This window comes from Mytilus edulis, chromosome 6 (genome assembly GCF_963676685.1).
Source record: "Mytilus edulis chromosome 6, xbMytEdul2.2, whole genome shotgun sequence".
NCBI lineage: Eukaryota > Metazoa > Mollusca > Bivalvia > Mytilida > Mytilidae > Mytilus > Mytilus edulis.
In genome coordinates, this window is record NC_092349.1 from 45,028,539 (window position 1) to 45,041,055 (window position 12,517).

Consider the following 12,517-nt stretch of genomic DNA (forward strand, 5'->3'; position numbering starts at 1 on the left):
GAATAAAAATTGTTATAATATAATAGATGAATAATGATTGTTTGATATGTCCCATTGTCTACTGAATATTTTTAAGATCAATAATTTAAAATTTGTATACCAAACTTTTAAAATTTTACTCGGCGTTTATAAATAGCATTGAAAGTACAACATCTTATAACCGATAATCATTGATAAATGTAAATGAGCCACTCTTTCTCAGGTTGAGATGGAATATGTTCGTTATTTGATTTAACGAGTTTAACAATCAAAACCCCTGAAATATCGTCTCTTGACAAGAACGAAAAATGGCGAAACAGAACTTCCAACAGCGGACAAGGATTTCTTATTATACAATATTCTTTCAATGGATGTTTTAAATGCATTGTAGAACTTATCAATTAAGACATTTCGTATCCATTTTGAAATATGAAGTTACATGCATGAAGAAGTTTGTCTGACGTATAAAAATTGAAATAAAGCATGACGGGAGTTAAGAGAAAAAAGGCAGTATGGCCATCTTGCGAAATAGAAAAGTCATGATGACTTAATGAAAAACAAGTCAGGATAAATTAATAACTAAGAAATGAAGGACAGAATAGAGTGTAAAATTAAAAAAAAAGCAGGACTACATTTACATTGAGATATCATTGAAGAGGGGCGTACATCCTCTACGCCCCCTCTGAATCTGCCACTGGATATCTAGTTTCACTGAAAAAGAATGAATTTGCGCAACAACTTAATTACGCCAATTCTTATTTTACATGCTTTATTGTAAAAACTGCAGCATTCATTTGCGCCAATAAAACAACCATTTAATTGCGCAAATATTATAGACTTGTTTTCAGATGTTTGTTCTTAGTGCATTGAGGAGGTCCTTTCCGGTATTGACAGGTACAAGCAAAGGGTCTCCTTAGTGCACTTAGAACAAAATAGTGCACTTAGGACCTGATGGGATGATAGAACTGACACAAAAACATGACATAAAAATGGAGACTTTCTTAAAGTACTTAATTTCAAATTTTATAATCATATCTTTAGTAATTATACAGTTATTTAACAGTTGAAGTCAGTATTCTAATGAAACATGTACGTGCAAATAAGTAAATCGTTTCGAGGTAAATATGACACAACTAATAAAATTGAAAATGGAAATGGGGAATGTGTAAAGTTCCATTTATTGGCGCAATTCATATTAAAAAAGAAAGAAGAGATGGGCGCGATTCAAACCTTTACAATTTGACAAATTACAACTGACCGTTTTGACAAACCAGTAAATTCTTCGTCCGGGGATATGCAGCTGACATTAATCTTCCTTCAGTAACTTTACAATACCCAGCCGTGTCATTTCCGTATATTGTACATGTAGATAGCACGTGTGATACATGTATATACACCAGAAATACCCATTCAAGTGATTTTTTTATATTAAGAAGAACTCCATATCGGGTAACATTAAATATACATACACATAAAATTACAATTGAAAAAAGAATGTTAATAATAAGTTCAAATGTTGTTTTTATTAAATGCACCTACAACATGTAAGTACGTATTCGTAAACTTATGTTGTTACTTTATTTCATATAAATTTCATTTTTCTCGTTGTGTTGCTTGTCCATTAATTGACGTTTACGCTATATTTTTTGTTTGGTAATTGTGACTGGGTTGCACAAACGTCTATTAAAGTTAATAGTCTATTAAAAGTACACTTAAATTTAATAGTCTATTACTTGCGTTGCACAAAATTTAATTAACGTTAATAGTTTATTAACTCACTATTAAATTTAATTGAACGAAGGAGCGCTATTAAGTCCTTAATTGTACATTTAAAATGGATGCCATGCAAGTGCTTGGATTACTTGTACCTCAAAATCAGCCGAAAAATAGCGTGACAGGCTTCTCAACTCGATGACTTGACGGACTGAGAGCCTCGCACAGCCGATGATCGATATCCCACATTGTATGATTTCGTCACAAAAAGAATTGAAGAATGTGCAATCTCCGTTGGCGCTTTGATAAAGAGTGCTTTCTTTCACGTCCGCATTTCTATTAAGTATGGCATGCCGAGTTAACATTTTAATGATTACTACAGATTTGAGAAATGAATAACAGAACATTGCACAATAACGTACAATAACATACATTGTTATTCGTAGGAGATAAGAGAAACTACGTGATAATTTTGATCTTTTTTTTTTATTATTTAAGATGGCATGGTGTATATTGTCCATAAACAAACTAATGTTCTTCTCAAAATAATTCTGCAATGCAATGCGCGGATACACCGGACTGCATCGAACGTTAACAATATTGGGTCAATGGAAGGCGTCCCAGAAAAAAATTTAAAATAGCCTTGCCAGACGTCATAATTATTTGGACTAGGTCAATATTATATTATTGTCAATGATTTAACTAGTCTTTGCTATGTAATAACAAATATGGCAGTTTTAAATTACAGCCCTAGTTTTTCTTCGTAAAATTCTACATCCAGCAGATCGATATTGGTGTCAACATTGAAAATTAATACACATTTTTCCTAAAATACGATGTATATACGAAGAATGTGTAAATGTAATCTCCATTGACGTGTTGATAAAGAGTGCTTTCTTTCACGTCCGCATTTCTATCAAGTATGGCATGCCAAGTTAACATTTTAATGATTACTACAGATAAGAAACACAAATAACAGAACAGTGCACAATACCATACATTGTTATTCGTAGGACATAAAGAGAAACTACGTGATAATTTTCATATATTACACAGTGAATTAATTTAGTTGTTTTTTTTTTTTAAAAAAAGATGGCATAGTGTAAATTGTCCATAATAACCAATAATACTTATCTAACTTTTTTTTTTGCAGCTGAAAACTGTTATATAGATGAAACGAAACTATCCGACACTTTTGTATATCTTGGGTATGAACTTCAAACAAAAATATCTGATATTGACATAGGATAGGGTTCATAATAACATAAACAATTATTGGACTTTTGGGGATCGCCGCCCAGATATTCCGACACCCCACTGGTCCAACACCCCAATAGGCCGACAAAGGTTAATAACTGCTGTAATAGAAAATATACTTCATGAGTAGAGCTTCATGAGGATGATGATGTGGATTTTCAGAATAGAAAATAATGAGGGGGGGGGGGGGGGGTGTTAAAGAATAGAGAAAAATGAGGTCCTAAAATAATGGGCAAAAAGTATAAAGAATAAAGAAAATGGCAAACATTTTAAAGAATACAGATATGAAAGACCCCCTCCTCTCCAATCCAGACACCCCTTGGTAGAATAATTGTTGACATGGTATTTGAACTATTCGTTCTAATATCACAGAAACAGATTTTAGCATGCCACCTATCGAATATAACTATCGAAGAAATACCATGACCATATGCATATAAAGAAACTGAAAAAGTTTTGGTACATAAGAAAGTGGGAACACATTCTACTAAAAAAAAAGAAATGTCATCAGCAGTGCAGTCTCTCTTCATAAAGAAAAATGTTCACGTGATCAGGGAACGACCATTTAACTTCAAGGGGGTTGTGTTTTTTTCCTAAAAAAATATTCTGATCCCCAATTTGATGGAAAAAAAAATATTTCTGGTCAAGCAGATGAAAAAAAATATTTTGAATGCAGATTCCCCCATTCCTTATATAGAGTTAAACAACACATGCAAACATGCAACACGAAAATTATTCTAGCAACCAACACCACCTCTTTTGACACTCACAACGGAAGGTGCAAGTTTTCACTATTCCGATTTACGAGCATTTTTTGCTGTTGTAAACTTATTATAACAGATTCCTCACAGAGAACGCTGCAAACTTTACAAAGTTCTATTTGGTTTACCACTGTCTTTATAGTTCAACGTACCGCGTATTAACTTTAAATAATTCACTCTTCAATTAAGTAGTGTATAAACATTGTTGTATATATAGACTAACTAAACTAATGTTCATCTCAAAATAATTCTGTACACTAAACTAAGCATCTCGCATACAATCGTCTAAGCGGTAAAGCCTAACTGGAGCCTTAACTTTCTAATTTCTCTGCTTTGAGAGAGATACATAGCTGTGTATCGTCATGTTAGTTATTCGGTAAAGCTTCACAAAGCTTATTTAGTTTGACAAAATGTTCGCTACACCGCGTCTCATTCATTTTTTTTTTTGGGGGGTGAATATATCCGACTACGTTCACTAATACATATCTACCAACCGACCGTGATAAATTGCCTGAGCCTGCTACAAGGCAAATTCAAGGCGGTTCCTATTCAATACTAGTATGTACTTTCATTGTATAGTGGCAGTTCAAGTGTCATTGACCTTTTTTCATGCCGGATGGCAACTATTACAGGGCCTATCTATTTTTTTTAAATGTCAAGTGATTGTTCTCGGCCTGAACATACATGTCAGTAATATTTGCCACTGGACATCACGCAAAATTGTAAGTACTTTATGATATGTTACTTGTATTATTTTTTTTAGGACTATCAGGAGGAATAGCTGATGGGATTATTCTCTTGAAATCAAAATTATTTATTTAAAAAAGTTGTTTCATTATTCGATGTCAGACTATTTGGGGTATCGGACTATCATGAGGTGTCGGACTAATGGGGCGTCGGACTATTGGGTTGTTGGACCAATGGGGTGTCGGACTAATGGGAGATCTGAATAACGGGGCTGCCCCGATTTATGATACTTAATTTCTCCCCTCGTGTATTTTTCCGATAATTTTTAATCCCTTTCAATGACAACACAAGTAATTTCTTGTATCTTGTTTGAAATAAATTAGCGGCTAAATTTCTCTCATGGGAGATTAAAAATTTCTGATTTTACCACGATTGTGCCAAATATTATAGTAATTTATTCGAGTTAAAAAACGAAGTGAAAAATCGACTTAGATTGAGTCAGTCTCTCGAAATGGAAGATATAAACATAGCAGGCTGCAGTTGTCAATTTTCTTTTGTAGACGTCGACAATAAACTTTATATTTAAATTAGCAACATAATGGAATTTAAGACTAATACTTTTTTATTCCCCTATTCCCCTTGTTTTTCGAGACTTTCTATCTTTTTAAATACAACATATGCAATTTCTTGTATTTTAGAACTGGACATGTTTTGGTGTCAATTGAAAGTAGACCCAGGGTTGCGTTCAATATCTTAGCGGGTACGTAGATGTATGACTATCATTGAACGTGAAGCTAGCCTATAATTATAGCAGCTACGTAGGTATTGATAGAAGCTAGGCTAGCTACACGTTCAATAGTCATAAATCTACGTAGCACTACATAGCATTATTTAGCTGATTCGATGTTGAACACAACCCCGTTGAAAAATTGATGAAATCGCTGAATGATCGTGTTGACGTCATGAAAAATTGATGAAAATTGCTGAAATCGTGTTGACGTCATGAAAAATTGATGAAAATCGTGAAAATCATGATGACGTCGTGAAAATGATGAAAATCGAGAAAATCGTATTGACGTTGTGAAAAAATGATGAAAATCGCAGAATTAAATGGAGCTTAATTGACTATTAAAATGTTAATAGTCACTTAATTGTCTATTAGTTAATAGTATCATTAAAAGTGATTCGTGCAACGCTATTAAATCACTCTATTAACTAATTGTCAATTAGATATTTAATAGTCTATTAGAAGTTAATAGTCTATTAACTTAATAGACGTTTGTGCAACCCAGTCCTGCTCATCTATCAATTTCACAAGAAATATAAAATAGTCGTAAGTCATGAACACTGAAGTTTAACTTGTTATCAATTTTTCGTATACGCAAAAAGATAGAATTAAATGAAACACTTTAAAGCTGTTTAAATCATGCAGTGAATTTTCAAAAATATAGTTTTGAAAAACCGGTTATTTTTGTTTAATACTTTTTCTGTCCCTTTTCTTAAAAATTAGGACGCGTGTCACTGGTAAATATAGAACTAGTCAACTATGAATAATCACAAACAACAAATTTTTGAATCTTTTATCATTTGTTCTGTTAAATCAAAGACATGACTAGTACATGTATTCTATTATCCGGGATAAATTATTCACAATGATAAAGACATAAGGGATGATTTAGAAATTGGCATGTTGTGTATACACCTATCTATTGGTGAACACTTATATGTTGCCCACTAGCCGTCCTTATGTGATTTTTGTTGTTTGGTTGCGAGTATCTCGTTGTCGTTCAACCCACTATGATCTCCTACAGTTTCAATATATATTTTTCTTAAGACTTTGCTCAGAGGAAAGTAATAGAATAGGTTTGGATATACATTTTAAATCCCCAAAATTTTATTTTAAACTATTAATTTTGAAGACGTGTGTTATCTAAACGAAGTCTAAATGGTCACCAAATCACCTGTTTATTGTCTGTTTGGGTTTATTATTTTAAGCATACAGTTTATAAATCCATCTCTGAACACACATTATACATGTATAGCATTAAGTCAAAGTAAACATTAAACTTATGAATGGCGGAAAAGAAATATCTGAAAACGATAGATGGATGTTGGATGTGTACGGATTGATAGTTTAGTCTTAGTTGCATGATTTTTTTATTAGTTGTTAGTGACTTTGAACTAGCTGTCAGATAACTGCGAATACTCTCAGATTTGTTCATTGTGTCTTTTTGTGTCGGGATGTATAAGTACCGGGCCGCGTCCACTTGTATTTTTGTCCATCTGATGAGTTAAGCCTTTTTCATCTGATTTTTATAGTTCGTTCTTATGTTGTACTGTTATACCACTGTCCCAGGTTAGGTGGAGGGTGGGGATCCCGCTAACATGTTTAACCCCGCCACATAATTTATGTATGTGCCTGTCACAAGTCAGGAGCCTGTAATTCAGTGGTTGTCATTTGTTTATGTGTTACATATTTGTTTTTCGTTCATTTTTTTACATAAATAAGGCCGTTAGTTTTCTCTTTTGAATTGTTTTACATTGTCTTATCGGGGCCTTTTATAGCTCACTATGCGGCATGGGCTTTGCTCATTGTTGAAGGCCGTACGGTGACCTATAGTTGTTAATGTCTGTGTCATGTTGGTCTTTTGTGGATAGTTGTTTCATTGGCAATCATACCACATCTTCTTTTTTATACTATCAGTACACTATTCTATCAACATGTGTTTGGTGTCCATTTTACAATATATTGTTTAAGAATTTAGTGTTTTCTTATTCATTCTGACATCTGTGTCCATGGCTGTTAACAAGAAATTGCGAAGACGTTATGCTTATCTGTTCACCTTTAAAAATGATTTTTCAACAGAATATTATATCTATAAAATTGTTTAATTTTTGTTTTTCTTTGCGAAAACAAAATGGCCCTCAAGCTAAATGTCATCGTCATCGGCATGTACAAAAGAAGACGATAAACACTTTTATTAGAATATACACCACCTGCTGGATCTTTTTACCTGGGCACATATATATCTCGTTACGTAACAAGTATGAATGTAAAATTTTCGATATGGTACATGTATATTCAGCCGAATATACACGGTATCTCTGGACTGGGGTATTTAAGATATTTTGATCTGATAATGAAACATGTAAATATATTTGTGCATTATGTAAAAAAAAAATGCATTTAACCATTTTATTTTTAAAACTTCTTTAATATAAGTTGACTTTGAGCATATATTAGGTGAATATTAGATTAAATTTGGGAAGTCGTGTATATCCCATTTGTCAGGTGAGAAATAAAAAAAAATATCAGCTGGGTTTAAGAGTTGCAAATATTAACAAATTAAATTATTTTTTTATTTGTGTTCCTCAATAGTGTTTGCTAAATATATGTTTTCTCGAATGCCGAAAAGAGAAGAGTTTTTAATACGTGTAAATCCCGAATTCACACAAACGACGTTTATAAATGGTCTGTTCAAGAGTTTAGTTACACTTTTCAAAATATTTCAGACACGTAAATAATATAGGTTATTAGTGCTAGCTTCACAAAGAAAATATCCACTGACATGCATAATATCTAATGTCATGGGCCACGCATGGACTGTCTTTTTTATAGGGATGCCCATGTGGCACATCAAAGATAAGATTGATTTAACCATTGTACTTTAGAATTGCAACAAATCTTAAATTCTGAAAATCACTTGAATACATTAACCTGTTATCTTGTCGACTTTACAGCTTATTTCCTAATGCTTGTAGAGTAAAATTTTGGTAGGCTTGCTTGCTCTGTTGGTATAAACATGAATTCAAGCTTTGTAAATAACATTGACATCTTCAAACAATGTAGAGGCACATTTTAATCTGTATATATTATATTTAAATTTGATTGGACATTATCCCAATTACAATTGTAAAATATACAAACTAAACAATCAAGCTAACAAAAGTCTCGCTTTACGTGCATTGGGAATTAGCTGTAAAACCAACATACAGATAGCCGTTATATCCTGAGAAGAGATCACGATGAAATTTGAAAGTTAAACAAATCTTATAGTTTTCACGGGAACGAATATTTTGTTTAATCGTTGTAGTGATCAGCTCATCAATGACGTAATTTAAAAATTAAGACGACAAGGTCGAAAATAGTCATAGACGTCTTATAGCAAATAAACTCATCAAAGATACCAGGACTAAATTTTGTATATACGCCAGACGCGCGTTTCGTCTACAAAAGACTCATCAGTGACGCTCAAATCCAAAAAAGTTAAAAAGGCCAAATAAAGTACGAAGTTGAAGAGCATTGAGGACCAAAATTCCTAAAGGTTTTGCCAAATACAGCGAAGGTAATCTATGCCTGAGGTAGAAAAGCAATTATAGGCAACAATACGGCCTTCAATAACGAGAAAAACATTGCCATATACTCGACCGATCATTAAAAGGCCCCGACATAAAAATGTGATTTTTATTAAACAGAGTGAATTCATATAAGCTTACAGAAAAACAAAAAAGTCAGTTATAAATAAAAATACGGATAAACAAAAGTGAATATTTGTGGTTTGTGGATCGCTATGTCTCGCTTTTGCAACAAAAGTCGCAGGCTCAACAAAAATGTAATAAACTGTTATATAATACTTTGCGAAACATGTGTATCTTCTATGTCAGTTTGTGTTGGTAAACAAACTCTATACATTTTTTACTATTTTAAAATATCTTTATAAAATATTACTAGAAAACTTAAAAAAGTGACCTTACGGAACAAGCAAACGAAATTAAAAGAAACAAAAATAAGTAGAAAATACACTTTTACATAGAAGTAAAAACTATAGCAGACAGAAAAGCAAAATAGATACGGCAGTAATAACTATACCATAAAAAACAAGAACAACATAGATTGCAATCGCGTGTCGATAGAACATTAAATAACTTTCTAATTACTTAAGATTATAAAACTTGAAATTATTTATTTCTAAAACGTAAACTTAGATATGCAATGTCCTTTGTGTCAATTTTATCATTCCATCAGGTCCTTAGTGAAATTTTTTGTTCTTTGCACTAAAGGGGTCATTTGCGGTATTTCTACGGACCCCCCAAAAAAAAGATTTAAAGGACAAAACGTTATTATATGGATTGGTGTTTTTTTTCGGAAAATGTTTCTTTTGGCAAATATTTGAAGAAAAAAATCTCAACTTTTACATAATCAATACATTTTAGGTAAACACCTAGAGTTACAAATATACGACCATACATTTTTGATAGAAAAAAAATGCATTTTCAATATCGTTTATCTTTTTAACTATACTAAATTTGCGGTTTTGTGACATGACCATGTAGTTTAAACAATGTCGTCAATAGTGTTAGAAAGAAGCTATCAAAAATTATTTAGAACCTTATACTACACATACGGAGGTACATGTATGATACCATGACAGGTGAACGTATGATATAACTGTGAAATAGCCATTGTAATTGCCACGTTATTTTATGGATCGTTGATTTTATTACCTTTGGATTATTGGCACGTGCCATCGAACTTAATCTTTATAGACCGAATATTAACGCATACATACGTTAATTGTACAGTTTAGAAGGAGAAGACGAAGAAGAATTATTTATAATAGTGCAATCTGAAAAAACAAATAAATACATATTTTATATCAAATAAGTTTTTTATTCAAATGAAAGAAAGGATAAGTGCATTTACAAAAAGATGTACTAAGACATATACTCGATGCTGAACTTAAAATTAGGTTATATTGTTTTAATCTATGAGGATCTGGAGGGGGGTCCTTCATTTCTGTATTCTTTAATGTTTAGTAGGCCGGGTTTTTTCTTTTTTCTTTTTGTCTATTATTATCAATTCTTTATATTCAAGCACCTTTTTATTCTCCATTCTTTATATTTTTTTCCATTTTCTCTATTATTCATATTTATAGCCGATCATTCTCTTTTCTGTAAAACCTATCGACATCCTTCTCTTTCCGATGGTATGTTATTTATAGTTTTAACACTCTCACTTCACGGCCTTAGAGCAGTTTCAGAAGCTTAGTTCAAACGGAGACATGGTTCCCTGATGCGGCCTGATGAGGATAACGAAATTAACGATATAAATTATCTGACATATAAAATACTTGTATTTTGCGTTGATCGTTCCAGATGAAGTAAAATCCAGAAACGTGATTTGGACGTATGAAATTTATAAGATGTTGTTGTCACTCTTTTGTTAGTGTTACGTCCAAAATTTGCAATTACTTTTTTCAAAGAATAAGTAGATAAATACATAAATTAACACCAGAAAATAAAAAAATAAAAAATAAAATCAGAAACAGTTATTGGCGAATAATTTATTTCTACAACAAACAAGCTAACAAAACTGTATAATATATAATTTATTCTCTTATACCTTAAACAAAGACCAACAGAAATAAAAAGCCAACGAATGATTTTATGTTTAATAATTCAAAATAACATACATTTTTTATTCTAGCATTTATAATACAATGTATCATCCACATAAAGGGGCGTAACTCCTAATATCATTCTAACACACTAAACGGATCTTAACCCGATCTGAAAGCTTTGAAAGTTACTTTTTATGATTGGTCTTAATTTGTCCAAAACAGTCTTAACAGACTTGATTGAACGCTAGAGCCTTCCATCTTGATTAACTTGACATGACTGAACAGACTTGACATAACATATCTGAACAGTGTCTTAAAATCGGAAAAGTCTCAACGTATTTCTCTAGCGGTAAATTAAGTCGATCAAGACTTGATCAGACCAAAATGACCGTTTCAGACTTTAATCTGGCTACTAGTGTTACAGAAGTGCATCTTTTCAATTAATTAAACTTAGGTAAAATATTAATACCAGGATAGTTCTGTCGGGGGCAGAGTTGTGACACTAGTTTGAACAGATATCAAATGGATAATTCTTTTTACTAAAATATTAAAGTCTATTTTGTGCACACACGTTTATTATAATGTACGACCTAAATCCGTCACTTTCTTATATATGCTAAAATCACAGAAAATTTATAAATGTGAAAAAAATATTTTTGTGTGCAGACCCCTACAGGACAACAGATTTGTAGAATTTGTTAAAGATGATTGGAACGTAATGAAAATACGTTATTGAGTACCAATTCCCACAAAAATACTAAGGTTTACCTAACCCAGGCTAATCCGGCCGACTTGTCTTGTGACAATTGTCTAATATCTTTGATGGAATTTGATCTTCTTTTTTATATTTATTTTATTTGATTGTTATTATTTTTTTTATATTTCTTACATGAGCTATTCATGAATAGGTATGAAAATACAAAATAAACCTGAAAAAAAATTCAAATTATGATACAATGTAAATGTACATTACAATGCTGTATCTAAAGGTATATTGATTTCGTTATAACAAACATGTTGTAAACAATACTCTATTCAAAATGTCATTTGTATCGAACATTATTTTTTAACGTATGAAGTAGGTCTACTTCGGACGTGCCATCGAACAGATAAACGGAAAAAACGGTTCAAGTGCGAATATCCTTATTATGGATAGTTATTATTTCGTTACTTTGATCTGTCAATATTTTGTATATGAATTTTTATTGATTATACTATCAGTACATGTTTGTGTATTAAAGCCCAAACTCTGAAAAAAAAACAGTTCCCAAAGAATAAAGAGTGATGTAAAAAATCATTGATTTATCACTATAACAACATATTTTTTGTAGTTGATATTATATACCATATATACACCTTCCCAGTAAAAAAAAAAAGCGAAAAATACCGAACGGACATTTAGGTTGCACTCAATCACAAACAACGCGACCTTTTTGTAGATATTAATGTTCATAGCCATTATTAGATATTTTGTTTTGTTTATCTACTGGCTCACAGCTCTGTTTTATCAATACATGCAGCATAAATACTGTTAGATAGCGGACACATTGATTTATAAAGAAGGACTAACAGTTAAGGAAGGGGTAGTGCAAAATTTTAGTAAAAGTAAAATTATTTATTTGATTTAAAGCCCAAACTCTGGAACAAAGACAGTTCCCAAAAAATAGAACGTGCTGTTAAAATTCATTGATTTATCACTATAACAACATATTACTAAGC